The 27,948-nt window shown below is 44.5% G+C and overlaps 1 long non-coding RNA gene across 1 annotated transcript; it reads right to left on the reverse strand.

Annotated features, from left to right (window-relative positions):
• Positions 1-5,524: 5,524 nt before the first annotated feature.
• On the reverse strand, positions 5,525-27,944 carry LOC148118921 (uncharacterized). The gene is made up of 2 exons (XR_015735608.1): positions 27,753-27,944; positions 5,525-6,891 (listed from the first exon to the last, which is right to left on the reverse strand). It is a non-coding gene; the product is annotated as an uncharacterized LOC148118921 (long non-coding RNA).
• Positions 27,945-27,948: the final 4 nt, after the last annotated feature.

Raw genomic sequence — 27,948 nt, forward strand, 5'->3', positions numbered from 1 at the left:
GCTTCAGCTTCACCGTACATGTGGTGTGAAGTGACCTAAATGGAACCCAGGAAATGTCCAAAAGATATGCCGTAAATGGATCCGAGGAGGAGCCAAGATGGCAGTGGCACCTGTGTGATTTGGAGCCATTTAATGTGAGGGTGTTTAGCAGAAGATAGACAGGAATGAGATCGCCACCAAGACAGAGTCCAGACTCAAAAAGAAAACGTCAGGCTTATACCTGGAACCCCAATACTCTGAAGAAGTCAAAGCATGGAGAGATAATCTCAAGTTCAAGGCCAGCCCGGGCTACAAACTGAGTCACTGTTTCAAAACACACACAGACACACACACACACACACACACACACACACCATAATCTGAATTACTGAGATCAGAAAAAGGGACATGGGGTTCACACAGATTTAGACCTATGTTAAAAATTCACAAAATTTTGGTGTAGAATAATTTTTAAATAAACCAAAACAAAAGAAAAAAAAACCTTGTCTACAACCCCATTCACCAAACTAGCAAATATTGCTAATGTGGACGACTACCCCCTGGTCTTTTAAATTTCCCTTGCCTTATTTTGAGATGGGGTTACACAGTTAACAAAGTTCAAATGCAGTCTTTCCTTATTTATATCACTCTATTTTAAAACTCTATCTGCTAAATAAATAAATAAGTTGACACAGGAAAGGAAGGAGAAAAGTAAGAAAGGGAGGGAGGAAGGGGGAAGGGAGGAGGAAGTGAAGAAGGAAGGAAGTGGGGGAGGAAGAAACAAGACAAAGGAAGTGGAAAAGGCTGGAGGTGGGCAAGAGACCCTGATAAACGTGGCAGAGACCTAGAAAAAAGCAAGCTTGAAAAGACTCTGATTTCTTTCAAAGTTGTTTAAAATATTATCTAATGTTTAAAACTTCACAAAGCCTTTTCACCATTTTTTAAGAGTAGAAAGTGGGGAGCGGGCTTTTTTTTTTTTTCAGGTCTAGTCACTGTCCAAACCGCTCCTTCGCGTAGCAACATCTCCACCTGCTGGACTTGAGTGGTATGACCACACACTACAAGACAGTTCTGGTTGGCAAATCCACAACCCCAAAGATGTGAAAGTCCCTGAGGCCCCTCAACTCAGATCCATATGATGACCCCATCCAGATGGACCTTCACCTCCACGCCTTACTCAGTGACTATTTCATCGCCTCCACGTATACCAAAAACTGAATACCGACTATTCCCAAGACATAGACGAGCCTTGGCTACTACGAAATGCTGGGTAGGCTAAATGTGACTGATTCAAGCTACCTTGTAGCAAGGCAGTCAGTGGGAATGAGAGAAATCCATCCCGACACAGACATGATAGGTTCAGACAGCCCACAATATGCTCACAAATGGGTGGGTGTCCAGAATACTCATCCCATTATGCAGTCCGTTTAAATATGGTAATTTTGTTGATTCTTTAGGAATGACATAATGTTTATAACACATGTTGAGCATATTCACCTTCAGTCCTCTTAAATCCTACCTCCTCCCTTGCAATGTCATACCCTCTTTATATTATTTCTTTGGTTGATTAATTTTTTTTCAAGACAGGGTATCTCTGTGTAGCCCTGGCTGTCCTGGAACTCACTCTGCAGACCAGGCTGGCCTTCAAACTCAGAGATCCACCTGCCTCTGCCTCCCATGTGCTGGGATGAGAGACGTGTGCCACCATCACTGCTGTTTGGTCGTCCTTATAACACACTGAGCTCAATCTGTGCCATCTGTATGTTCGTGGGTGCAAGGCCATTCCCAGAGACAAAGTCAACCTCAGAAAGACCACACCTCTAGAGAAAACTGATTCTCCCCCAAGAAGCCACCACCTGTGGACAGTTATGACTGGGATCTCATGAACACCCCCCCCCCCCCGCCTCCGTGCTCGAATGTTGAGCAGTTTGATTCCGTGCTAGTTTTACACAGGCAATCAGACTGCTGTGAGGGTCCTGAGCTCAGTAGTCCTGCCATATCCAGAAGACCCTTTCAACACGATCCTCCCAACCTCTGACTCTTAAATCTTTCCACCCCCTCTTTAAGGATATTCCCTGAGTCCTAGGGAGGAGGTGTGACCTCGCTGCCCTGTTCATAGCTAAGCATGCCTCAGATTCTCGTTCTCTGCTCTTCAACCAGTTGGCAGCATTTAATGACCACTGAGAGCACAAAGAAGCATCCCTGATGAGGTCTGAGAGCCACACTCATCTACAGGTACAGAAATATCAAACCTAGAGGGCCGTTTCATCCTTTATTCATTTAGCAAAATAGTATCTGCAGGTTTGTCACTGGGGCCTTGGTAAGGCCTTGAGCTTGGGACCTTGAACTCGCCCAACTGTGGGTTCTTGTAACCATGGGTTACAGTAGTAGACATGCATGGGTTTCCTCCTGTGGATGAGGCTTTGAAACCAACGAGAAGGTGATTGGTTACCCCGAAGCACTCATCCCAAGATTGCACCCATGGTCGTCATTACTGTAGTTCCCATGTTTGTCCCAGCAGCCTGACTTGCACCTTCCAGTACTATGAGAGCCAGGGGGTAGCGAGGAAGCTTCCTGATCAGTACCAACTTGACTTCTACACACCTTGGGTCCAAAGTGCAGGGTGTCTTCAGAAATAGACTCTTACCAAGTTCTGTTGGACAACCAAGAGCAAAGGCAATAGACTGTATTGTTCTGGGGGGTCTCCTGAACACCCCTGCCTAACATCTCAAGGGAGGTATCTCACAGCTGGGACTGGAATTTTCATTTGATAACCTATGGCTTTGGGGGAGGAGCATTAGCCCCTATGTAGTGTAACTCCAATGAGACACCAGTGTCCTCCTCTGTTCTGGCCTCCCATCCCTCTCCCCTCTTAAACCCTGTTTCCCCTTTCTCTCTTCATATCACCTGCGCTCTTTGCCCCAGAAAGGTCTGTCTTCTCCCTCTTCACAAATGGTCTCTTTCTAAGACCCCGGATTTCACAGGCATTGTTCTTTATCCTCACCAAGACCCACGTATGACAGAGAACATGTCACATTTTTCTTTCTAGGTCTGGCTATCTCACTCACTTTAGTGTTTTTTCAGTTCCATTCACTTACCTGAAGATTTTATCATTTCATTTCATTTTATTCTTTGCAACCGAATAAAATCCCTTTGTCTACAGATACCACATTTTCATCATGCAGCCAACTGTTTACGAACATCTAAGCTGCCCCCATGTTCTTGCAGCTATCAACACGGATGTGAATGTGTCTCTGGCATAGGAAATAGGAGTTCTTTGGGTAGATACACGGGAGGGTTTTGGGCTGAGTCACATGATAGTACCTAGTCCTGGTTTTTATGAACAACCACCCTACTGATTTCCATAATGATTGCATAGGTCGCACCGCTACCAACAATGCAAGAGGCTTCCCCGTTCTCTACAATCTTACCAGCCTGTGTAGCCTTCTGTTTTCTCAACCTTATTGATTCTACTTATGGTAAGATGAAATCTCAAAGTATTTTAAATGTTCATTTCTCTGATGGCTAAGGATGATTAACACTTTTAAAATTATTTCTTAGCCATCTCAGTTCCATAACCCACATTTAGTTGCTTGGTTTTTCTTTCCTGGTGTATAACTTTTAAGGTTTTTTTTTATCACCTAGATACTAATCCTCCCTCAGAGGTATAGCCAGCACAGATTTTTTTTTTAATTCTGTAGGCTTCCTCTTTAGCCAATGAACACTTTCCTTTTCGGTACAAATTTTAATTTGAGTCCCACTTGTCGATTATTGGTCATTTCCTAAATGACCGGGTTCTATTCAGAAAGTTCTTCACTGAGCCAATGTCATGAACCGTGTGTCCCCTGCTCTTTCTTCTAGAAGTTTCAGAATTTCTGGTTTAACATTGAGATATTTTATTCACCTGGAATTGATTCGTGTGCAGGTCAAAAAATAGGGGTCCAGTTTCATTACTCTACACGTAGTTTTTCAGTTTGACCAGCACCATTTGTTGAAGATGCTGTCTCTTCTCTAATGTGCATTTTTGGTCTCGTTGTTAAAATCAAGTGGTTGGTTATCTGACACTGGGTTCAGATATGGGTCCTCGGTTCTAATGCATCGGTCAGTGGATCTGCTTTTTGCCAGTATCATGGTTTGTTTGAGACAGAGTTTCTCTGTAGCTTTGGAGCCTATTCTAGAACTTGCTCTGTAGACCAGGCTGGCCTCAAACTCACAGATCTGCCAGTCTCTGCTTCCCAAGTGCTGGAATTAAAGGCGTGCACCACCACCACCCAGCTTCTCGTGTTCTTTAATTATAATAGCTCTGTAGTATAACTTGAAATCAGGGATGGGGTTCTTCCCTGGGAGGATTTTTATTGTTCAGGTTTTTTTTTATTTGCTTGCTTATTTGCTTTTGGTTTTGGCTATTCAGGGATTTTTGTGCTCCCATATGAATCGTAAGGTGGTTTTTTTTTCCTATTTCTGTAATGAACTGTATTGGAATTTTTATAGAGGTTGTATTGAATCTTCAGATTTGCGTTTGGAAGGGTAGCCATTTTCATAATAATTCTACCAATCATGGGATAAAAGGCCTGGTCATTTTCAGTGCCTTCTCCATTGCTTTCTTTGGTTTTGGAATTTCATTGTATAATAGGTCTTTTGCTTCCTTGGTTAGGTTATTCCAAGAAAAATTTTAGGCTCCTGCAAATGGACTGCTTCCCTGACTTATTTTTCAATATTTGGTATATAGGAAGGCTACTGATTTTCGTACGTTAATGCTGTAACCTACAAGCTTGCTAAAAGCGTTTGTCAGCCCAGCATGCAGTCTTAACAGTAATTGAACTGATTATCTAACTACCTGTCTCTTCTCTCGATTTCTTAATAGGTTGTAGGCTTTCAGTAATGAACGAAGTGTAATTAGCTAACATCCTCCAGCTTCATTCCCTGGAAAAGTGTATCTGCCTAACAGAGGCTAGTTGGCATTGTCGTGGGAAGCTAGTGAACTTTTCAAAGCACTGCTGAGAAGGTATTTCAGGTGAAAAGCTTTTCTTTGCCCCCTCCTCTGGCCTCACATATGAGACCACCAAGGTGTTCAGGAGCAGTTAAGGCCCTGCAGCATTGCCTCTCTTGGGCCTTGGACTGTATTCCAAGGTGAGAATGACATGCTTGATCCTCTCTCTTTGCTCACACAGATTGTCAACAGAGAGCCCCAGAAACAAATGAGACTGTAACACTACCAGGCGGGAAAAAAGGTGAGTTCCTAATGCCCAGAGCTGGTTTCATATAAGCACCAAAGCTAATAATCAGGGGACAAATGGCAGTTAAGCAAACAAATGTTGCCAAACAGCTGCCTCTAGCTAAGGAAGAGGCCAGGAGAGGAGGCATACCGCCAAGCAAGCGGTTGGCAGAACCAAGGATGAGAGAAGAGAAGAGGGGTCCCCACTGCTCTCTGCACTGCAGGGCCGGAGCCCAGGCGTCAGCTCCCACGTTCAGCCACAGCCACGACACCGCCCTTTTCCCTAGGCACTCCACGAAATAACACGCTAAGAAAAATGGGAATTTCTGGTAAGAGAGAAAAAGATTAATTTACTGCTACTGAAGAGGCAAACAAACAAAAAAAAAACCGCTAGTATGCTAGTATATTACTAGGAAATAACACTCATTATCACTAGCATTCCTAATCCCTTTCTTTCATCAGAAAAGACTGTCAAGTCATGGATGCTTGGTGTTCTGTGCTTCCGTTAACACGGAGGGTCTGTTTAGATCCAGAAGTCAGGCATGGATAGACAGCACAGCTGACAACTGGCTCAGAGCAACAGACGCATGACCCACCCTCGCGGTGTTCACAGCCGTGGCAGTGAGTTCTCGGTGAAAGCCACCAGGCAACGCGGGTTCCCACCTGCTGGGGACAGGTTACTTTATCTGTGTCATGGTCCCTCGCCTGAAGGATGCAGATTGCAAAGGCACTGACCCCATTAGAGAAGAGAATGATATGAGAGGTCCCAGGAACTAACTTGCAGCTGTGCCGGAGGATAATATGTGTGCGTGATAATCATCGCGCTGCAAGCGCGAGGGTCCTCTTTGTTTGAAAGCAATAACCACGCTGAACAGCAAAGAGTACAGGCTGGACAATGACGAGAGAGTACAGCGACTCAAAACATTGCCTTCTTAAAGATGTCTGTGTCCTTGCCAGGTGGTGGCGGCGCACGCCTTTAATCCCAGCACTCAGGAGGCAGAGGCAAGCGGATCTCTGTGAGTTCGGGGCCAGCCTGGTCTATAGAGCTAGTTCCAGGATGGCTAAGGTGGTTACACAGAAAAATCCTGCCTTGAATATATATATTCAATATTATATATTATATGTTACTTATGTATATTATATATATATATTACTTATATAATATAATCTGTGAGTGTTTTATATTGGAAAAGAACACTATTGGTGAGACTAGACCATGGGGAGGTATTCTGGATTACTTGGGTGGGTCAAATACAATCATATTGGTCCTTGTAAGGGGCAAACACCGGATCACAGCCAGAGACAGAAGAATAGAATGAGAGATGGTTCTGGGATGTGAGACCAAGAACCAAGGGGTGTGAACACGTCTAGGACATGGGAGTGCGGGCTTCAGATGGATGCAGCCCTACAAACGCCTTGAGCTCAGCCACTTGCAGTTCATATGTATGACCTCCAAAACCATCAGGGTATGTTTGTGTTGTTATCGTCCATGAAGTTTGTGACCATTTATCAAAGTCACCCTTAGGAAACCATCCCAAACTTGCACAAGAACATCAACTTGATTTCTTCGTACACACGTCTGTTGAAAGGCAGCCTGACGGAGCAGAAAGAGCCCTGGCCCTGCCATGGGAAATGTCAGTTTATATTGCTCTCTTTGCATAAGTGGCCAAACTTTTCACGATCTGATTGTTCCATCTCTAGAAGAGAACAAAACATAATCATTTCAGGGACCTACTACAAAAGCACACAGAAGGTACTCAAGAGCCATAGCTTGCTTTCCATGAGAGATGCGCAGTATCCATAGAGCAAGTAATTACAGACCCAAACTAATTTCAGATTTGGTTAATGTTAGGCACAGATCAAAGCCCACTCTCCATGTCTAAGGTCTGTCGTCCAGCTGTGTTTTCACAGTTCCCTCTAAAAGGCGAGACACCCTGTGGCCGCCAACGGATAATGCTCTAATTTCCATTGCCATGTCCTGAGGTTGCAGCTCACCTCATCACCCTCTGCCTGTCCTCCTCGTTCATGAGTCAGAGATCTGCACCTGGCAATCTGGTATTAGTTAAAACCACCTCATCAGCAGCATGCCAGGTCACTACTCCCTCCCTCTACCCATGGTGCTAGAGGTGCTCAGAATCTACCCCAGCTCATTGATAATACCACTCTCAGCATAATCACAACCAACAGCAATGATGGTGGATGAGCGCTGCGTACCAAGCACTGTACTGGGGACTGTAAGGGGGGGGCCTGGGTCTTTTTCATCCCTCTTGTTCTTCCACTGGGAAGATGCTTCCAATGTTGACATACTGTGATTATGCCCTAAGAGACGGTTAACATTAGAAAATACATTTATTTGTTACCAGACCACACAAGGGCAGCAATAAAGACCACACAAGGGCCGGTCAATATTTCATTGTGGAAGGTGGAAGGGCTCAAGAGGCCCCACTCCTTACTGAGGCACGATTGGCAGTTAATAATTTCTCGGAGTATGGTCAGTGTGGTCACTTTCTTCAATGGTGGAACCACTTGCCTCAGTAAATGACCCCTCCCCCATGCTCATGCAGACAACCCTAATTAAACTCAGTGGGTGATACCCACAAGAAAACAGACATAAACATAGGAGAGGACCTGTTGGGAAGAAGCATTTCACTGGACAGGGAAGGAGGTTAAGACGGATAAGGAGGCGGGGGAATCACTAACTGCATTATACACAGGTATGAAATTGTGCGAATACGTGTGGAACTTCCAAAGAGCAATGAGCAATTCTTAAAATTTGTTCTGTAGCTGCTTCGCTCATCAACAACAGCAAATCTCCTCGCTGCTCTACCTAGGCCTCTGCTCCAGCTACAAAGGGGACCATCATGAGACTTGTTCAAACCTAAGCATCAAGGGAAGACAAGATAAAGTAGTGGGACCCAAAAATGGGCTTTTGATGTGCATAGCAAAGCAATGGTGGGGAGGTAGTGCCTGGGAGACTGTCAAAGAAAAGTCAAGGAGGGACTGCTAGCGGACATCCATACCAGAATCCGAAGGAAATATTCCTCTTGCCTGTCTTCTGGACTCTATCTCCATGCATGGCCACTGTCTCCATAAACCCCGTCTCCATGAGCATAGAGGGTTTTTTTGGCCCAGTAATGAACTTCACTTGTTCGCCTTTCCCAAGGTTACAAAGAGCTGAGACCCTGGATGCACCCGCATCGTTCCATTCAGCCCCCGTCAAGAACCTGCTGAGGTGCATACGTCAGTCCTACAAATGCAGATGGAGAGAGATGCTGGGGGATCCGTGTGCCCAAGGCAAACCACTAGTCAGGTCCTGGATCCCGGCAGCGTTGGCCTGACTCCAAAGCTTGTGCTCTTCCCAGGCATTGCCACTGGAACGGCTGCTGCTGCTGGCTTCCCCTCCCCACCAAGGGACAGCCAGAGCCAAGAACATTTTCAGGGCCTCTTCCAGCACAGCTTGAGCGTTGGGTGGTCCAGAAATACTTAGTTTTATCCTGGAACGAATGAAGAACTGGAAGTGAAAGGTCTCTTTGCAAGCTGGAAACAGCTTGTCCCAGCTGAGGAGCAGAAAGCAAGGGGGAAAATCACCTCTTAATGGAGAAGCACTGGCTTTGACGGGAGGCCCCGCTATCGCAGATTCTTTCTTGAAAGGAGGTCAAAGGGGTGTGCTGAAAGTAGGCATGGGTGTGAGGAAGGAGGGTCTAAGGATGCTGGGCAGCTGCTGGAGAGGCTACCTGGGACAGGAGGACTATTGGTTGTGGGTGGAGCCCTGAGAGGGTAATGAGGCTAAGATGAGGCGCACACAGTCCTCGCTGCACACAGAGGGAATGGCAGGAGTGCGGGGAGAAACAGATGTTCCCAGAGCACCTACTGTGTATAAATTGCAAGCACCAGGCTGTGAGCTTGCAGCAGTGCACCCGAGAGCACCTGAGGCTCTTCACTCGCAGCCACCGGGACACCTGTAACATTGCTCAGCACAGCCCGGGATGTGTCAAAGTCCTGTCTTGTGCTGTGCCTCCTGCTTTGAACTGATCTGCACCACCCTCTCCAAGGAGTCCTAGCTTGTCCTGCTCCTTCAGATTGTAATCCGTTAGTGAGCATGGTAAACCCTGCTCCCTTAGGTTAGATCCCTTGGGCTGTATACCTGAAAAGCATTAAAGCCATGTTTTGTGTGTGTGTGTGTGTGTGTGTGTGTGTGTGTGTGTGTGTGTGCAGGTGCACCTTTGGGTGTTTTTGAGATAGGCTTTCTCACTAGCTTGGCACTCTCCAAGTAGGTTAGGTTAACTGTCCAGCAAACTTCAGAAATCCACCTGTCTCCACCTCCCCAGTGCTGACACTACAAGCGTGTGCCACCATGGCCAGGTGTTTCTACATGAGTTCCCGAGTTCTGGACTCAGGTCCTCGAGCTTGCAAGGCAAGCACTTTACCAACTGAGCCATCATTCCAACCCTCTTCTGCATTACCAACAATAGAATATCATTCTAGTGGCCTGGCAGCCAGGACAATTAGCTTCCACCAGGCATCCAGGCCAGCGTCTAGCATTTTCAGGTCAACAGCTCATTTGGTATCATCTCTAAGTATAATCATCCAGGTTGTGGTACCTTACAAAATACTTGAAGGTAAGGCCCGTCCTGTGTCCCCCTTGCTGAGCTGTGAGCACTGGCATGTCAGCCTGTAGGGGGAAAATGTCTTGTTGAAGGATTATTTTCGTGGCTTGGATCCTAGCATCTCTTTCATCCTTTGTCCAGCTCAACCCTTTGTTTTCCAGTCTTAATACCTTTTCCCTCTTCTACCCTGCACCATGCTGATCCACCTTGGACCTAAAGAACTTCAGTTGTTCCTTGTCTGTTGAGGCTCCACAGCCAGAGAGAGGTTCTTAAAGTGTTTGGAGATTCTCAGGAGCCAAGTATATGGCCTGGCTAGAAGGAGAAATGGGACCAAAAGGGGGCTTTTTGGAATCTGGAAAGGAAGGAGATCAAATAAATAGCCTAAATTAGACTTTCTAGAAGGATGGTGTGCATGGCTTGGAAATGTCCAACCTTAACTTAAAGGTTTACATGAATTGAAGTGAAGTATGGTAGCTTGTACCTGAATCACAGTACTAGGAAGAGGAGGCAGGAAGACTGTGTCACTTTCGAGGCCAGCACACAGTGAGATCTAAGTCAGTCTGGGCTACAGAGATCCTGTATCAGTGCACCAAAAAGTTTTCAGTTTGCAAAGTGTGCTTACAGCCTGCCTTTATTTAAGCATAGCTAAATGCTTGAAATTCACCAACTAGACGTGGAAAATAAAACCTTTCCTCTCGTGACCAAGCTGGGTCCTTGTCTCTTGTATGCCTTGACTAGAGAAGTCATACTGCAGATGTTTGGAAGACTCTGAGCCATTTCTCAGTCAAATCCAGGAGGAAGGAGACCAGGAAATTTTTTTATGGAGAGGAGAGCTACAGTGGCTTCATCATGAAAAGGCCCTGGAGTCCAGGGGCTCCATAAAAGATTCAGGACTTAGTAGAAGCTAAGGAAGCAATTCAGAGTATAGAGATGCTAAGTCCTGCTGTGGCCGTTCCTGCAGAGATAATCCACATGCTGTACAGCACCAGGGCATCACTAGGTGCTAATGGTCAGGAGGGCAAAGTGGTATGAGCGTAGGAAATTAAGGGCAAGCCCCCAAGGAGAATCTTCTTGCTCAGTCTCCTTTGGGTCACGGATCAGAAAACTGAGGTCCAACTGAGGTCCAAAGAGAAGCTAATAGTGTAGAGCCAAGATGAAAACAACTCCATCCCGTGCCCTAAGAGGGACTCTGTCTCCCGCCATGCTGCTCCCAGCAGTGCACATTCCCTTTACTGTACCTGGCTTCTCATTCATCACAAGGCTTCAAGGGCTTCTGTGATAGGCACAAAATTGCTGTGCTTCGACCTGCAATAAATCACCCATCTAATGATCTCCGAGCTCCTCGTGACCATCTGCAAGCAGTCCTGTGCTCACTCACTGGGGCAATAAAACAGCTGAGCCTGCTGCCTTCCTTGAGGGAGGGGTGGGAACCAGGAGACAGGGGAGCTGCCGAGGGGTAAGCTGGGTTTCTATTGCTGACATTCCCACTCTCTTTCTCGAAGCGCTTTCTTCTTGTCCTCTGCCCCTCCTCCTCTCCCTTCTTCCCCTTTTATGCCATATGTTGTGGCACTAGAAACAATCCCTGTGTTAAGCCCCAGTGTCATTACTACAGCCACGTGGAACACGTCCCTGAGGGTTCCTCGCGCAGGTCAAAGGTGGTGGAAGCATTTGGATGGCATCTCTGGTCATTGTCTCTGTCCAGGTAGCAGAGAACAGTATACCTGTTCCCCCATCACAGACTCTGTGGTTAGACAGCTTTTGGCTGCTTCTGGACCAAGCTTCAACCATGGAAGTTCTTTGGCAGCCTGAGCTCCCTCCTGCCTTGGTCCTACCTGGTTTTCTCCTGCTCTACTCTGCTGCCTGGATCCTCTTCATGGCTCTGGAGTCTACAGCTGTTCTCCACCAAATCCTCATCCTGGGGTCTAAGCTGAGTACTTTCAGGGCTTCTCAAAAACTATTTTTTTTAATCCTTAAAATTTTTTTCCTAAGGGTCAGACCTACACCATTGACCTCCCTCCGTCTCTATTTCCTCTTCTATAGAATGAAAGAGTTTATTCACAAGATTGTCAAAAAGATCAAATAAATTAGTGCATACATGGAATGCCATAGCAAAAACCACAGTGTAAGCAGTTAAAGACGTTAATAGCCTGCTACAGCTGCCAAAAAGAATGGTTCTTTGGGTGCATTAATTAGAATAGAATCAGAATGATAGTGGAGGGAGGGAAGGGTCCTTATGTAACCACGCTGTTCAGCCTACAGCTCAATTCAGGACTAAGAAATGCTTAGGTAAACTGAAGGACATCCAGAGGAGACAGATCTAATAACTGGTCCTTTGTCGTATGAAAGGAAACTGAAGGCAGTCAGTTAATCCTGAAACCTAGAGGAAGGATTGGAGGAGTAGAGGAGAGGGGACACCAGAACTGCCCTCAAACATACAAGAGGTGATTTCTTCATCTTTTTTGTATGCAAACCCAGGTACTGGTTGGACACTTGGCTCTTGGGTTGTACTTGGAAAATGTCAGCTAGTGCAGTTTCTGATATTAAAAACCACAGTGATATAGGATGCTAGCCAACAGTCCATACATTCGTATAGACAGACAGACATCTGATGTTAGAAACCACAGTGACATAGGATGCTAAACAACAGTCCGTACATTCATATGGACAGACAGACATCTGATGTTAGAAACCACAGTGACAGGATGGTAACCAACAGTCCATACATTCATATGGACAGACAGACATCTGATGTTAGAAACCACAGTGACAGGATGGTAACCAACAGTCCGTACGTTCATATGAACAGACAGATATCTGATATTAGAAACCACAGTGACATATGATGATAATTACCATAAAAAATTTTTAAAATAAATTTTATAAAGAGATATAATTTCCTTGCCTTTACAAGGATTAGGGATTATTTATTGAACCAATAAACGCCCCCCAGACACACGCACACACACATAAAATCAGAGAACAGAGGATTACCACCTTTTATTGCCAACAATGGGTATTAAAACAAATCTAATTATTGACTGTTGTCATAGTCACTCTCTAAGAATAAAAATCTATATCACACTTCAACAAAAGAGAAGCACAGGAAAGATAGGACCTGCCTCAGAATAAAGAAGTCCCTTCAGATTTGTGCACTGAGCTTCCCAGACCTCACTTCCTATACATCAGTGAACAGCACCATTTGCAAGCCCATATCTGGAAACATTTTAATTCAATAGCTCCAGGTCTTTTTCTTTTTAATTTAATTCATTTGAAATTAAAATGTAATTATATCATTTTCCCCCTTCCCTTTCCACCCGCCAAAGCTTTCCCTGTACTTTTCTTGCTCTCTGTCAAATGTATGGCTTCTTATTCCTTAGTTGTTCTTACATGTTTATCAATTATATCCTAACTATAAAAACATAGCTTGCTCAATCTATATAATGCCAGTTGTATGTATATGATTTCAGGTCCAACTATTTGGTATTGGACAACCAATGGGAGGCTGTTTTTCCTGCTCTCGGCATTCCTTCGTTACCTGTAATTCCTTGTCTAGACCTGAGGCCCATGATATTTCCCCTTCCGTTTTCGCACGTCTGTTAGAGTCACCCTTGTCCAGATCGTGTCAGGCAGCCATATTGATGAGATTTCATTGGTATAACTTTGCTCACATTTCTAGGAGCTGCAATCTCACTGAAAGCTCCCTGTTCCTCTGGCTCATTGAATCTTTCTTCCCTCTCTTCTGTGATGTTTCTCTGGGCTCTTCTTCTTTGCTTACAGGTCTATATATTGTTTTGATATTGCAACAGGACATTGTCATCTAAAAAGTTTGCACCCAAGAACCAGGCACAGAGGGAGGAAGAAGAGAAGGGGGAGGAGGAGGACGGCAAGAAGGAGAAGCCTCTAAAACGGTGAGCCAAGACAACTCTTCCCTTAAGCTGCGTTTCTCGTGGCCCTTGTCACAGAGCTGGAAAGCTGGCTAATACAACATCTGCAAGTAGCAGTAGAGAAAGCAGAATCTTTCTGGAGTTCCCTTTCTGGAGTCTCCTTCGGCTATGATAAATGACTGTTTTTTCCCCTGGTGCACTCACTAAATGAGGAAAGTTTTCTAACTCCACACAACTGGCCATGTCACTTACTGGCTAAGTGTCCTGGGCTAGTCACCTTTTTGGCCCTCAGTTTCTACATCCCTAAGTAGGAAAAACAGTGCCCTAATGCCTACTTCATAGCGAAGCCGATCACATGGAAAGAGAAGCACACGGATGGAGGAAGTGTTGCCCCCTCCCTCCTTGTACTCCACTTCACTCTGCTTCTTCCGTACTTCCCATCCACAGTATATTCTCGGGGCTCTGAATCCAGGATAGTCTTCACAACTTCTTCTTATCTGTAGGGCTTCCAGTCCAGTTCTCAGTAATATCACCTAATGGTTAAGAATAATGAGAGGTTTGTTTCTGTCCCACGCTTTGAAGCAATTGGTCTCATTTGGTCTGTAGAATGTTCCAGAAAGGGTGATCAATATCCCAGGACAAGTTTCTAGTCCTATGGTGTGTATCTTATTAGAAGAGTCCACAGACACTTGTCACAATCTGATGAGACCCTGATCCACAGCCCTTTTCTAAATCGAGTCTTATCCCTTCTCCCGACCATCGTCAGCTCCCAGCTCCACAAGCCTGCTTTCAAAGTTGCCCCTCAAAAATGTGTGGCTCAGGCCAGCAAGCCACTTAGGGTGAATAGGAGCTTGTTGCCAAGCCTGATGACCTTATTTTAATCCCCAGAACTCATATGGTGGAAAAACAAAATCAGTTCCTGCAAGTTACCTTAACACACACACACACACACACACACACACACACACACACACACACAGGGTAGGGGGGGGGAGAGAGAGAGAGAGATGCTGCAACCACCAAACAAATATAAAAAATAATTTGTGTAATGCTGATCTCTGTCCCATGATGGGACCCTGCCCATACTCTTCCCTCTCTCTCTCTCTCTGGAATTCATTTTCCTAACGTCTGGGAAGCCTAGATCACTCTTAAAATGGAAATCTTGCTGGCGCCTGGTCACCTAGACTACAGTGTTTTCCCAAGTTTCGATGATAGCAGAAACTACGTCTTCACTGTTCATCTCCAAACACCAGTATCTAGCATCATGCATGATGCTCAGCTGATAATTGATAAACTAAATGACTAAAGACATGAGATATACAGGAAAATAAGTAACTTTCCTCCCTTACACATGTGGTTGTTTTGTGAGTGTCTGACCAAAACAGCAGCATCTCCCATTAGGACCCAGAGCGGGTAAGAGTTATATATTTCTTTTGTCCCCAGACCACTGTGCAGTAAAGCGCAGCACTTGTACACAACACTCAGAAAATGTTTGATGAATAGTAAATCACTGAATGAATGAGCGATTGGGCATGCATCCAAAACTTACTGGACTGAATTTAGTAGCCCTGTGAGGGTAGAGGAAGTGCCACATCCTAGAGACAGCAAACATGTGTTCTGTGTTTGTCAGAACATGTTTGCTTGCTCAGTTCCCCCACACGTTTGTCACCCATCAGCCCGCTAATGGGATCATAAAGGCAGGAGAGGCAGGACTCTGGGCTTTGTCTAAGTCATCAGCTCAAAGGCCCTCTAATGGGAGTTCCTGGCATGATTGGGTGTGGAGAGAACAGAAAAGGTGATGAATGGCCCAGACACCAGGCAACTCAGATACCTGCCTTTGTTCTTCTCTTGGGAAGAGGGTAGCAGCCAGGCACACCGAGTCACGACGAACGAAGAAACTCAAGAATGTCCCTTGATAAATGTGTGCTGGGTACATGAATGAACGCCTCTGCTGCTGATTACCTTTTAAGTGAATAGGGTCAAAGGTTGGCATTAACCCGAGGCTCATGGGGTAAGATATCCTTTGTGACCTAGCAGGAATTATTACCAAGGCCAGACCAGGCCAGAAAGTTCACACGGCTAATGAAGACAGGGTCACAAGATTGAGGCCCCCCTAGAGACTAGTTATCTATGGGCCGAGAAAAATCTGCTTCACGGCCTTATTGCAATGCCCTGACGCTAGGCAACCATCTTACAAATCCATGTTTACTCAGAATAGGAAACTCCAATGTGCATGCTTTGGCTCGAATGCCTCATCCAAGCATAAACAGCTTCATTGGATGTCATAATCATTGTGAAGGAATGACAGTAGCTAGTGTTTGTCCAGGGCTTCCTCTGTGCTGAAATCTTTGCAGGGAATTTCTTGGCATAATCTCCACATGTGGGTATAACCATCTACTTTACCAATGAGAACGCTGGAGCTTCAAGTTAATAAGATGCTGTCACGCCCATTCGCCCGTCTGTGCCATGAAGGCACTGTCACTCCGTGAGGTGGAGCTGATGCCCCTTCTTTTACAGATGAGAAACCTGAGTGTGGAGACTGACTGTCCAATCCAAGCTCTCCCAGTTAGGCAGTGAGAGATCCTGACCCCAGGCCCAGCCTTTCTAAAAAACCAGTTTCGTTTTCTACCATGTGCTCGCAACTGGCATGTTCATTTTATTGGCTCTATGGATAAAGGGTGATGACTTCCAAACCACAGAAAGCATGGCATTTGAGATAGCACAACCTGACCTCCTGAGAGCTGACCTCAGATAAACCCACAGGCTTGAAGGCTTAAAGGGGAGGTGACAGGATGAAGAAGGAACAGATCTTAGGCCAAGAGGGGTATCACTACAATTCCTAGCTTCATCGTTGACTAAGTGTGGCTGGGTGGGTTCCTACATAGCCCTGGGTTTAGTGAATCAGCATTCTCAATTTTAAATGCATCTTCCAGCCTGGTCACCATAGCAACCACGTGAACTGGACCGTGGTAGTCCTATTTTATGGACACATAAACTGAAAGGCAAAGACTAAGTAAGTAGTTTAGTTTGAATCCCCAGGCCGTGGCTCCAACACAAGGTTCTGTGTCCTGAAGAAGAAGGATCACTGAGGACAAGGGTGACTGAGAAGCAGACACTCTAGCTCCATGCCAGCTACTGGATACCTGGGCAAAAGATGGCCCAAGGCAGAGCTGAAGTTGAATTCCTCCAGACCTTCTAGAGTTTCTTTTAGACTCTCCTGCACAACGGCAGGACCTGGGAGCCTGGCATGGGGAGCGAGGGGTAACATGAATGAAGCTGAGAAAATCCAGCTGGCAGTGCAGAGCTAACCAGGGTTGGAAGTCAGGCAGGGCCCTGACCTCTGCAGACTGAGGCTGACGAGCTCCTGTCAGGGACCTCACGGTGAGGATTCCTGCATCTGGCAGAGAGCTGCGCCACCTACAGAGATGACCTTTGGCGCACCTCCATCTCTGTAGTCCCATTGTATCACGCTCTCACGCTCCTCTGTGCCCTCCAGGATCATCGTGAGGCATCTATGGGCTGAGCAGTGACATCCTAGGACAGCTTATGTGATAATTCTTTAGTTCCAAGTATGGAGACAGCATGATTCTCTGGAATCTGAACCTCCCAGAGCTGTCTCTGGGCACAACTTCCCCACAGCAGCGGAGTTTATCCTGAAAGCCAGCATTTCACGGTTGCTAGTCTGTTTTCCGAGGTGGCGTGATAGGCGGCTGGAGGTGGGAACCCCAAGAGCGATGCCAAGTCTCTCGAGGAGCAGGGATGGGACAATTCCGGGCATCAATGGAGCCTTGTAGCCTCAGTGAAAAGAGGGGAACACCCTGCCTCAGGAATGCACCCTGCAGAGTGCTGAAGAGAGCCACTCTGCCATTATGAAACCCTAAACACTCGGGGTGTGGCGCGGCTTTCAAAAGAGGGCTCTGCTCCCACTGAGGAGCCTTGGAAATGTGGAGCACATACCACCCAAGGCTAGCAAAGGCTTAGACAGCTCAGACAGACACGTGAACAAGGAGCCAATGAGCTCGGGGCAGACTGTCTCAAAGAAATAAACATGTGGCAAAGGTATTTCCATAGCCTGTAAATACTGTCTTTCAGGGGGTTCCGAAGGAGACCAAACAGCCTGCCCCCACCATTCCCCGAGAAAAGACTGACACTGTACCTAAGGAGGGGGCAGCCAGGCACCAAAGCCAGATTTCCCAGCCACCCTCTAATTTATAGGCCATAAATGATGGGGCCTGTGATCTATTGCCCCCGAGTAGGAGATTTATTCCAACCAAGAGCACACACAGGGCCCACTGATCTAACGAACGGCCCTGGGTGGGGAAAGGTTCAGTTTTTGCTGAACACTGAGTAAAGATTTTTGGAACAGACGGTCATACTCAGAGGCAATTCCAAACATCACAGAAACCAGCACACGATCCACAGCCCCACCAAGAGCTCTGGGATGCTGGAACCAAGAGAGACGAGGTCTCCGAACCAAAAGAGACAACCTCCATGTCTCCGAACCAAGAGAGACAACCTCCATGTCTCCAAACTTCCCACTTTACATCTCTGTATTGACTTCTCGTTCTGCTTTTGCCTCATCCAAGCCTTCTTTCAAACGGGAGGCACATCCATTCCTTCCCAAGATGCTGCTAGACGGCAGGGGCACAAGGGACAGGGCATCGTTTGTCCTAAGACGGCTGTGCATAGAAGCTGCATAAATCTCTGTTCAGTCACTGGAAAGGAACAGTCTGTGCTCATTAATTCAACATCTACCCGTTCTAACATTGCATTTCGAAGGGAACTTGTCACAGAGAGGACATACCTTGCACCCAGGGGCTGGCAAGGAGAGAATCTAACCATGTTTTATTTCACTATCTATTTCGTTGTCACCTGTATGTGATCAACAATACTGATTTTTTTACTGTGCTCATAGACATTTTTATTTTTGTTTCAATTTCTACAAAACTAAGAAGTCAGATTGAATAAAAAAAAGTAATTAGAGTACAGGTGCTGTTGTTGTCATTACAAATACAGTCAATTGCACAAATTAATAGGCTCACTGTGCCCCTTCCATATAGACCATAGATCTTAGAAAAACGTGGCAAAAATATTTGTGTTTGGGGCTGGAGAAATGGCTCAGCAGTTAAATGTGGAGGGCCGCAACCACATTCTCTTTAAGGGACAGAGGTAGTTGACCTCTGTGACTTCAGGGTGTGGCAGTACACACCTTTAATCCCAATGCCTGGGAGGCAGAGACAGATCTCTGTGAGTTCAAGGTGATGTAGCACACGCCTTTAATCCCAGCATTGGGGAAGCAGAGACAGTGGGACTATAATGCGCATGTGCTTGGTAACTTTCCACTGCTGCTGTCCCTGCCTACTTCCGAGGCGTCATCTGGGTTGATGGGCAGCGGACCAATCCAAGAGTGACACGTCCGAAGCGAGGACTGTTTCCTATATAAGGGATGGGTTCCCCTCATTCTGGGTCTCCGCTTTGTAAGCTTATGCTCTCTCTCTCAAGACGCATTAAAGCTTTTCTGCAGAAGGATCCTAAGTGTCGTTCTTGCTGGCGAGACGGTAGCGCGGGACAGTTAAGAGCCCTTGCTGCTCCTCCATAAGACTGGGTTTGATTCCTGGCAGCTCATGAGCATCTGTCACACCAGCGGATCTAATGTACGCTTCTTGCCCCCATAGTTCCCCGGGCATGCTTGTGGTCCATAGACATTCACATAGTCAAAACACCCATACACAGAAAAATTTTCAATTTTTAATTATTTAATATTTAAGCTGGCTTGGAAATAATGAAACCTTGAAAATCATCACATTAAACAAAGACATTGATTGGCACCAATTCTAGAGTATATAGGTTCAAGGCAGAGGTTCCCATGAGGTAAATTATATTTTTCCAAAAGTCCAAAAGAATTCTTTCCTGTTCTTCTCTTCGTTTTTTATAGGTCACAGAATACAATCTAATATTCTTTTAATTTTTAATTAGACATGGTTACGGATCAAGACTGTCTATCATGCTCCTCCATGCTCCTAACTTTAAAAATTCATAACTGGAACCCTAATCCATATTACTTTAGAGCATGACTGTAGTAGAAGATAAATAAAACCTTTAAAGGGGTAAGCGAACAAAATTGAAACCAGAAGGTTAGCCTCTGATCCCACATAATTGGTACCTTCCAAAGAGGAAATCTACTGGGCATACTCCAGCATTCAGAGGCAGAGGTAAGAGAATCAAGAGTTCAAAGTCAAGATAAGCTACAAAGAAATATCCTATCTCAAAGAGAAAAGAAACTGGCAAGATGGGTCAATGAGTAAGGACACGTGCCTTCAAGCCTGACAGTGTGAGTCCTTGTAATTCATCAAAGAGAACCCAAGGACCAGCTACAAGTTTTCTGACCTCCAAATGAGCATGTGGGATGTGCACCCCATCCCAAATACATTACACATGAAATATGTATGAAAAAGAACAATGAAATTTGGATCCACAAAGACAGCAGAGACGCTCGAGCACTCACTGAGGAGAGATCACAGAGAAAACTAAGGAGAAGGTGAAATCTGTCCATGCCTTGATCTCAGACTTTGGGCTCTTGCTATGGCAGTGCTGACAGGCTGACACCATCACCACACTGGAGCACGTGCCTCTGTTTCAGGAGAGGATTGTCTAGTACTTGTACCTGGAGATAGGACATGCTGAATTTTAATTAGCTAACCTCGCCTGGGGCTCCCCGGCCTAAAAATCAGTTCCTTAGACACATTTATAGATAATGATATTTTCATACAGGATCATTTTTTGATTTTATAATCAATATAAACACCTCACTATATCTACTTCAATAAATTCTGAGACTGGAAACTTAAAACTTCTCCCTAAGGGGCTGGAGAGATGTCTCAGAGGTTAAAAGCACTGGCTGCTCGTCCAGAGGACCTGAGTTCAGTTCCCAGCAACCACATGGTGACTCACAATAATGAGATCTGGTGCCCTCTTCTGGTGTGCAGGCATACATGCAGGCAGAACATTATATACATAATAAGTAAATAAATCTTTTAAAAAATACTTCTCCCTAAAATCATGACTTAAAATTCAATCAGTTTGTAAAATTTCAATTACACATTCTGCTCATGTATTCATTTTTGGCCGTCACTTATTCTGCACCCTCTGCTTAGAAAATGAATTCATCACAGCGTTATCAAGGTCTTTACTAATTTGTATTTTAAATTATTTACTATTTAATTGTGCAGTTCTCACAAGGAATAAATGCTAGTCTCACAAAGTAGACTGAATCATAGAAATGAAATTGATTCACTTCTAGGAGGTGGTTGTTATAGAAGAGAAAATGTTTATACATACATATATATGTGTAAATATGTATGCAAGCATGTATATCTTCAAAAATGTAGCATTGCATTAACTGACAGTCTCCCAAAGTTTATATCAATTATAGTACAAAGAGGGTGAAGACATCTGGATTGTTGGACGAGGGTCCATGCTTTATTTGAACTGGTAAAATATTAGCGACAAATAGAATTGAACTATCAGGTATGTATATTCTAAAACCTGGGGGAGGACTAAAAATACCAAGTATAATATCCAATAAACCAATAAATAAATTGGTTTGTCACCTCACATGTAAAGTAATAGAATTAATTTATTTTATTAAACATAATCTGAGATTCAAGAGAAACCAAGGTCATTTGAGTTTGAAGAAAAGACTACCAGGAAGGAGAAAGCTAAAAATAGAGTATCTATTTTTAAAAGCTTTTAAAAGCTCTTCCTCAAGTACCAACTAACCAAAATTTTTCTGAAGAATCTACCCAAAGTTGGAGCAGGAATAGCTACAAAAAAAAATCTATTTATAGGAGAGGGGACTCATTCTTCTCTTAGGGTTGGATCTGAGGGCTCATTCTTCTCTTAGGGTTAGATTTTCTGGGCTGACAGCAGAGTATCCACAGGGTCTTTCTGTACCCCAGTCATGGGAACAATGAGTCCTAAACAAAACACTATTATGATTCCACCTAACAAGTATCAAAGGCAACACTCAAAGAACCTGCTTCCAAGAAACTGCACCCAGCCCAGGGCTCCAGAGGGAACTCAGATCACCAAGCATGGTGGCAAATTCCTTTACCCACTGAGTCATCTTGCTGGCCTTGAGATGCTTAAATGTGATAAGCTTTGTCAGCCCAGGTACAAAAACCTCAGTGTGCCAAGTTCAAATACTAACAGAAAACTACCAGTCAAAGATTCCAGTCAATCAGCTATAAATTTCAAAATAAAAGACTATACAAACGCGAGCTAAATAAATCCATCATAAACAGAACCACACCATAAAAAGTTTAAATTCAACCAACAAGAAAGCTTGAAATAGCATTCTATAGATTTTATATAGTTACATAAAATTATTTGGTTTTGTATAAAATAACAGTAGAAGTAAACAAAGGGGAGTAAAGGGAAATGGATGGGGTGAAAAGGAGAGGGTATGGAGCATAGGAGGTGAGACATACCTAAAGTGTATTATATACTTATATAAAAATATCTTTATGAAATTAAGTACCATGTGTAACATACACCATTTGAGAAAATCATTAATAATTTTAAACTTCGTTCCAAAAGAAGTCAAGGAAAGTGGAATAAACAACATAATATTTCAATTAAAAAACAAGCAGCAAGATGACAGACTTAAACATGTCATTCTACCACTCCCATTAAATATAAATGGTCTAAACCTCCCAATTAAAAGGCAGAGGTTTTCAGAATGTAGAAAAGAACAAGATTCAATTGTATACTGCCCATAGGAGATGCACTTTAGACACAGAGACAAATACAAAGATAAAAGTTGTGTAAAGTTATAGCATGTTAACTGTAATACTCCAATAACTGGAGTGGCTTATTAAATCCAAACAAAATACCCTTCAGAACAAAGATTATAAAGATCATTTCACTGAAATAAGATGTAACAGAATGAAACAATCCCAAATGTTTACATTCCAATAATGTATAGAGTCTGAAAATATGTGAAGCAAAAGCTAATTTACACTGGAAGAAAAATTTAAAAATCAGCAATTATAGCTTGCAATTCCAATAACCATGACTTGACAATTGATAGAACAATTTGACAGAGAATTCAGGATGGGTGTAGGAGACCTGAAGAATACTATCAACCAACCTAACCTAATCGGCAATTACAGAAAACACCACTCAAGCATCAGCATAGAATCCACTCTTTCCAAGAAGACGTGGGTGCTGCATTCTGTGCTGTAATATAAGGCAATACACTTTAAAGGATTCAAGTCAGACATTTGAATGTGATAGTAAGCGTGATGAGAGTCAGAACAGAAATTCAAGGGTACCCAATATCAAAACCCTGGCTTCCTGAATGCTGAAATCAGATCCTTCACAAGGCTATGGTGAGAACAAAGTCACCTGTAAGGAATAACCACAATTACCAACAGCCAAGACTGCAAGAAGTATTTACAATGTTCTGATACTAGAACATATCACCTGAATTTCTTTTATATTATTTTATATATATTCTTATTTAGACTATATCTTAAATGCTAACAATTTATTTCCTAACAACTTAATATACCTATCACTCCTATAAATATATCATGTACAAATATATTCATATGAATAATTATGCACACATTGTGAAAACTGATTATATACACATGTGAGCTTTCTTGCCTGTTATGCACATATTCACAAATATTATATACACATGCAAAACATCACCTTAAGCACATCAGTGTAACATCAGTTCACACCCATGCTGATTCATACCTTTCAAAGCAATTGTGTTTGTGTGTGTGTGTATATATATATGATCATATATGTGACCATATATATGATCATATATATGCTCAGTTTCCCCATCCATAGGCCAACTAGTGAACATATAGAGGGAATCATGTGTCTTTTTTTTCAAATCCTAGTCCAGTACATTGTAAAAGCTGGGCTATAGATATGAAGAACATAAAATCAAGGAAGCCCAGTAAGGACTGACATAGAGCCCCGGATCCCAGGGGATTAGGACCACACATGTACACACACATACAAAAGTAGCATTATAAGAAACCTTTTCCATTAATTTCATTGCTCCCTCTAGAATCCCAAACTTGGGTCCTCCCTTTCATCAACCTATGACCCATTTTTCTTACCCACACATTATGTTCCACTTAGTGATGTCATTCACTCCACTGTGCTTTTTTCCTTTTTTTCTTCTCTTCTTGTCTCATACATTACATCCCGATCACAGTTTCCCCTCCTTCAATACTTCCCAGTCCTTTCCCCAACCCCCCCACAACATACCACCTCCCATCTTCCCCAGATCCACTCCTTCTCCATTTGCCTTCAAAAACAAAAAGAGTAGGCTTCCCAGGAATATCAACTGAACGTGGCATAACAAGTTACAATAACACTAGGCACAAACCCTCATATCAAGGCTGGACAAAGCAATCTAGGAGGAGGGAAAGAGTCCCAAAAGCAGGCAAAAGAGTCAGAGACACCCCCACTCCCACTGTTAGGAGTCCTACAAGAACATCCAATTACACAATCGTAACAAATTATGAATCAGACCCATACAGGACCCATGACTGTCTTTTCAGTCGCTGATCCCTATGAGTCCTGCTTAGTTGATTCTGTGGGACATGTTCTTGACCCCTCTGACTCCTTCAATCCTCCCCAGTCCCCCTTCTGCAGGGTTCCCCTGGCTCTGCCTAGAGTTTGGCTGATTCCATGGTGTTTTAATTATTACTTTAGAATGGGAAAGTCTCCTGTATGTTTCAGTCTCAAATCTCCAAGCACAGGTTGGATGCCAGTGCTGGCTTTTGACAGCTCTACAGCCATGGTCCTTTTCTCCCCGCAGCCTTATTCCACATCTTTTCCTTGAGTTCCTCACTTCACATCCTCACATTCATTGTGGCCCATGATGGTAAACAGTGCTGCGCCACCCCTGATGCCTTCACCCACCACACTCTCTTGTAGTTCTGATCAAAACCATGCTAAGTTAAAGCCATTCTGCTGTTCACCTGCATTAAGTGTCCCACTGTATTAACCAGGGCACATCTCGGTGAAGAGACCAAAATTCTGATTCAAAATACCTTTAATTAAGACGATTCATTATCTGAAATAGGCTTCAGGTAAGACTGGATCCAAGGCTTCCATCATAAACGAATAATTCCTTAAACTTACGTTATTCTCAATCATAACCTCCTTAGGCAACGGCCAATGTAGTTTGGGGTTCTATCTTAGCAATTGGCAACCTCACTGTTAAGAAGGTGCCTTGTCTGTGGTTCCATGATTCCATTAAACAGTCCATGAATGATGACCACGGTTTCAGGACAACATATAACATGTTTCCCTACTGATCATATTTGGTTGATTGATTCTACCCTTGTTGGGGGGCGGGTTATACGAGCCCCCATCTAAATCACAATGGCTAAAACTGAAGGGTTTCCCTCCCAAACTGAGAGGGGCACCTGGCGAACTAAAAAGAAACAAAATACAGCGGTGTCTCTGTCCTTCATGCTTCTGCTATAGGTATTGGTTCTAATTCCGTGCGGCTGCGTATCCTGTCAGCATCTTTGGTCACTTTCATTCCCTTCTTCTAGAGCCCAGGTGACCACAGGGTTTCCTGCAACAAGACGGGGAAGGGTGCAGAAAGAGACTGAGTTTTCAGGGAATAATCAGTGTGGGTAAGGGAAGAGTTACCTTTTTGTTTTCTTTCCAGGAGTCAGTTGGACACCTTGGCCTGGCATGACGTAAGCAAATCTGTTATATAGAACCCACCCAGTATGGAGAGGTCCAATTAAGTCCAGAACAAAATGTCCTCGGACAATTCTGAGGTTCCCAGGTAGCTGTCAAGATCAGCATTCCACCTAGCAGAGTCTGTCTCCTAATTCCTCAGGACACCTACACGAATTGGTCCCCCTTCCTTTCAGTGGCTTTTCCAGGTGTTTATTCCTGGAGACCTGAAATCCATCTGTTTTATTTGTGACTGCGTTCCCAGTGCCTAGCCTGACAAGTTGTCGCTTTAGGATTGGTATTTATTGACTGTATTAATGGCGGGGCAAGAGGCAGGTGTCAAACATTTTTCATCTCCATAGGCTTTAGACCAGAGTCTGGCGAACTGCACATGCTTAATCGACTTTCATCAGATTAAATTTATGCTAAAAAAAATAATTTAAAAACAGATCTGAGTCATATTTTCTTTGGTCTGGACCCATGGGTGTTTTAAGACCACTGAACTGAGGACTGTTGGTGTCCATGTCCTAAAATGCATAGCTTCTAATCTGAGCCTGTGGAATGTTCTCAAACACTACCTTTCTGTGTTACTCTCAAGTCAACACAAGACTTGCTAAAGCAAGCACCAACGACATCTCACGTCACGGCTATCCTTTCTCGGCTGTGGAGCATGTCATTCTTTGCTCCTGTGGGGAGAGATTCTGGCTTGTGTGCACACATCCGTTCCCACAGTCTAAGCAGATTCTGTTTGTCCCGCAGCCTGCCCACCTTGGTATCCACCCTCAGCGCGGCTAGGTGGGCATCGGAGCTCAGCACCCAGCAGGTTGTCTGCTGCTTGGGAAACCCCAGGAATGTTAATGCTATTGAGCCACTCTGCTCAAACACTCCCAGTGTGCAGGGAGCACAGCTCTGGTAGCCAGGCAACCATTACAAGCACAGAAGGATCTCCAAAATAAAGCAAGACTCTGAACACTTGAGTCAAGTACAATTGCACTATTAATTTGCGACTGGTTGGATTGCAGCCTTACCTTGGTTGGATGGTCTGTTTCTTACTTGAGAAAACATCACTACCCAGGTCCCTCGATTTCTACATCGACTTCAAGTCTCAGATCCTTATTAGCAAATATTAGGTGTTTACTAAAAACTGATTGAATGAATGAATATGTGGGCACAGAGCTTTTGGGAATATATGAAAACATGGGCATAGATCTAAGTGATGATTTTGAAGTAAGTTCATAAATTCCTTGGTATGTCCATCTCTTTAAGAGATGAAGTTTTGGTGAGAGCTGGCTCCATGACCTGCTCCTAACCCATCAACACTGTGGCTGAATCATCAAAGATCAATCAATCTCCCCTGCCCTGAGAAACCATCTGCAGAACAGAATCTCTGCCTCAATGAAGTCTTCAGTTGGCTTCAGACATTAACATCCGTCTACACTTACATGGAGACCCCCCCCAAGCCAGAATGACCCAACAGGACCACTCCCAAATTCCTGACCCAGGAATTTGGGGGAGGGAAAAAAGGAAATATAAGACAAATCAAATGCTTGTGATCTTAAGTCACTGTGTTCAGGCTGCCTCATCACACAGCAATTAAGACAGTAAAAAATGTCCTTCTTTTCGGAGACAAGTTAGTTCACATGTCCCTTGAGGACAAAGGTTCTGTCTTGCTCACCTGCCCTGGTGTGTTCATCTCCAGCACCTGGAATCCTGTGTCAATCAACACTGGGAACAACTAGCTTAATGTCAGAGTTGCTAACCAGTGTGGACATCTGTACCTACTTATTTCTCACACGAAGAAAGTCCAGCTCATTAGAGAGCATAGCCATCCTGACCAGAACTATTAGACATGAGGGGATTCCTACTAAAACTCCCACAACCCTCCCTTTTCCTAGGTAACTAGGACTTAGAGTCCCTAGTAGGCAGACAGATGGGGGAGGGTAAAGAAGAAGCTGGCCACCTTTGTTACCTAGCCCTGTCCCAGCTCCCTATTGGCCCGCCCACCAGGCGATCTGCCTCAGTCCTGGTCTCTAGGAGCTACAGCTAAGGGAGCTCAAGACCTTGACCTATGCAAGGTCAGGACAGCGGACAAAGGCACAGCTAGCGCAGGCCCTGCTTCTCCAGGGACTAGGAATTACAAAGCAGCGTGGAATGCAAATCCTACTGGGGTCCCTTGGAAGTCGTCCCTGCCTCAAGATTCTCAACCCAGCTCAGTTTCACAAAGGCTGGCCCTCGGTACCTTTCTGACCTACACTTCTGGAACATAAAGGCTTCCATCGTGTCTCGAGTCTTCGCGTCCGAGAAATGAGTGCCAGGCCCAGGCTTTTCCACACTCACATTTACACAGCCTCTCTCCAGTCCTTGTCAGACCAGATTATCCGCTTCAGGACAGGCTGCATACACATCCTCGTGTAAGAGACAGAGAAGTGGGCAGCGAGCCGCTGTGACCTCCTTTCTCAGTGACTAACTCACGAGCCACATTTGCTCCGGGTGCAGCGGGGTGAGAGAGGGCTGCCTGCAGACAGCTGCGAAG

The sequence above is a fragment of the Myodes glareolus genome, chromosome 19 (assembly GCF_982192425.1).
Source record: "Myodes glareolus chromosome 19, mMyoGla1.1, whole genome shotgun sequence".
In the NCBI taxonomy this organism is placed as follows: Eukaryota; Metazoa; Chordata; class Mammalia; order Rodentia; family Cricetidae; genus Myodes; species Myodes glareolus.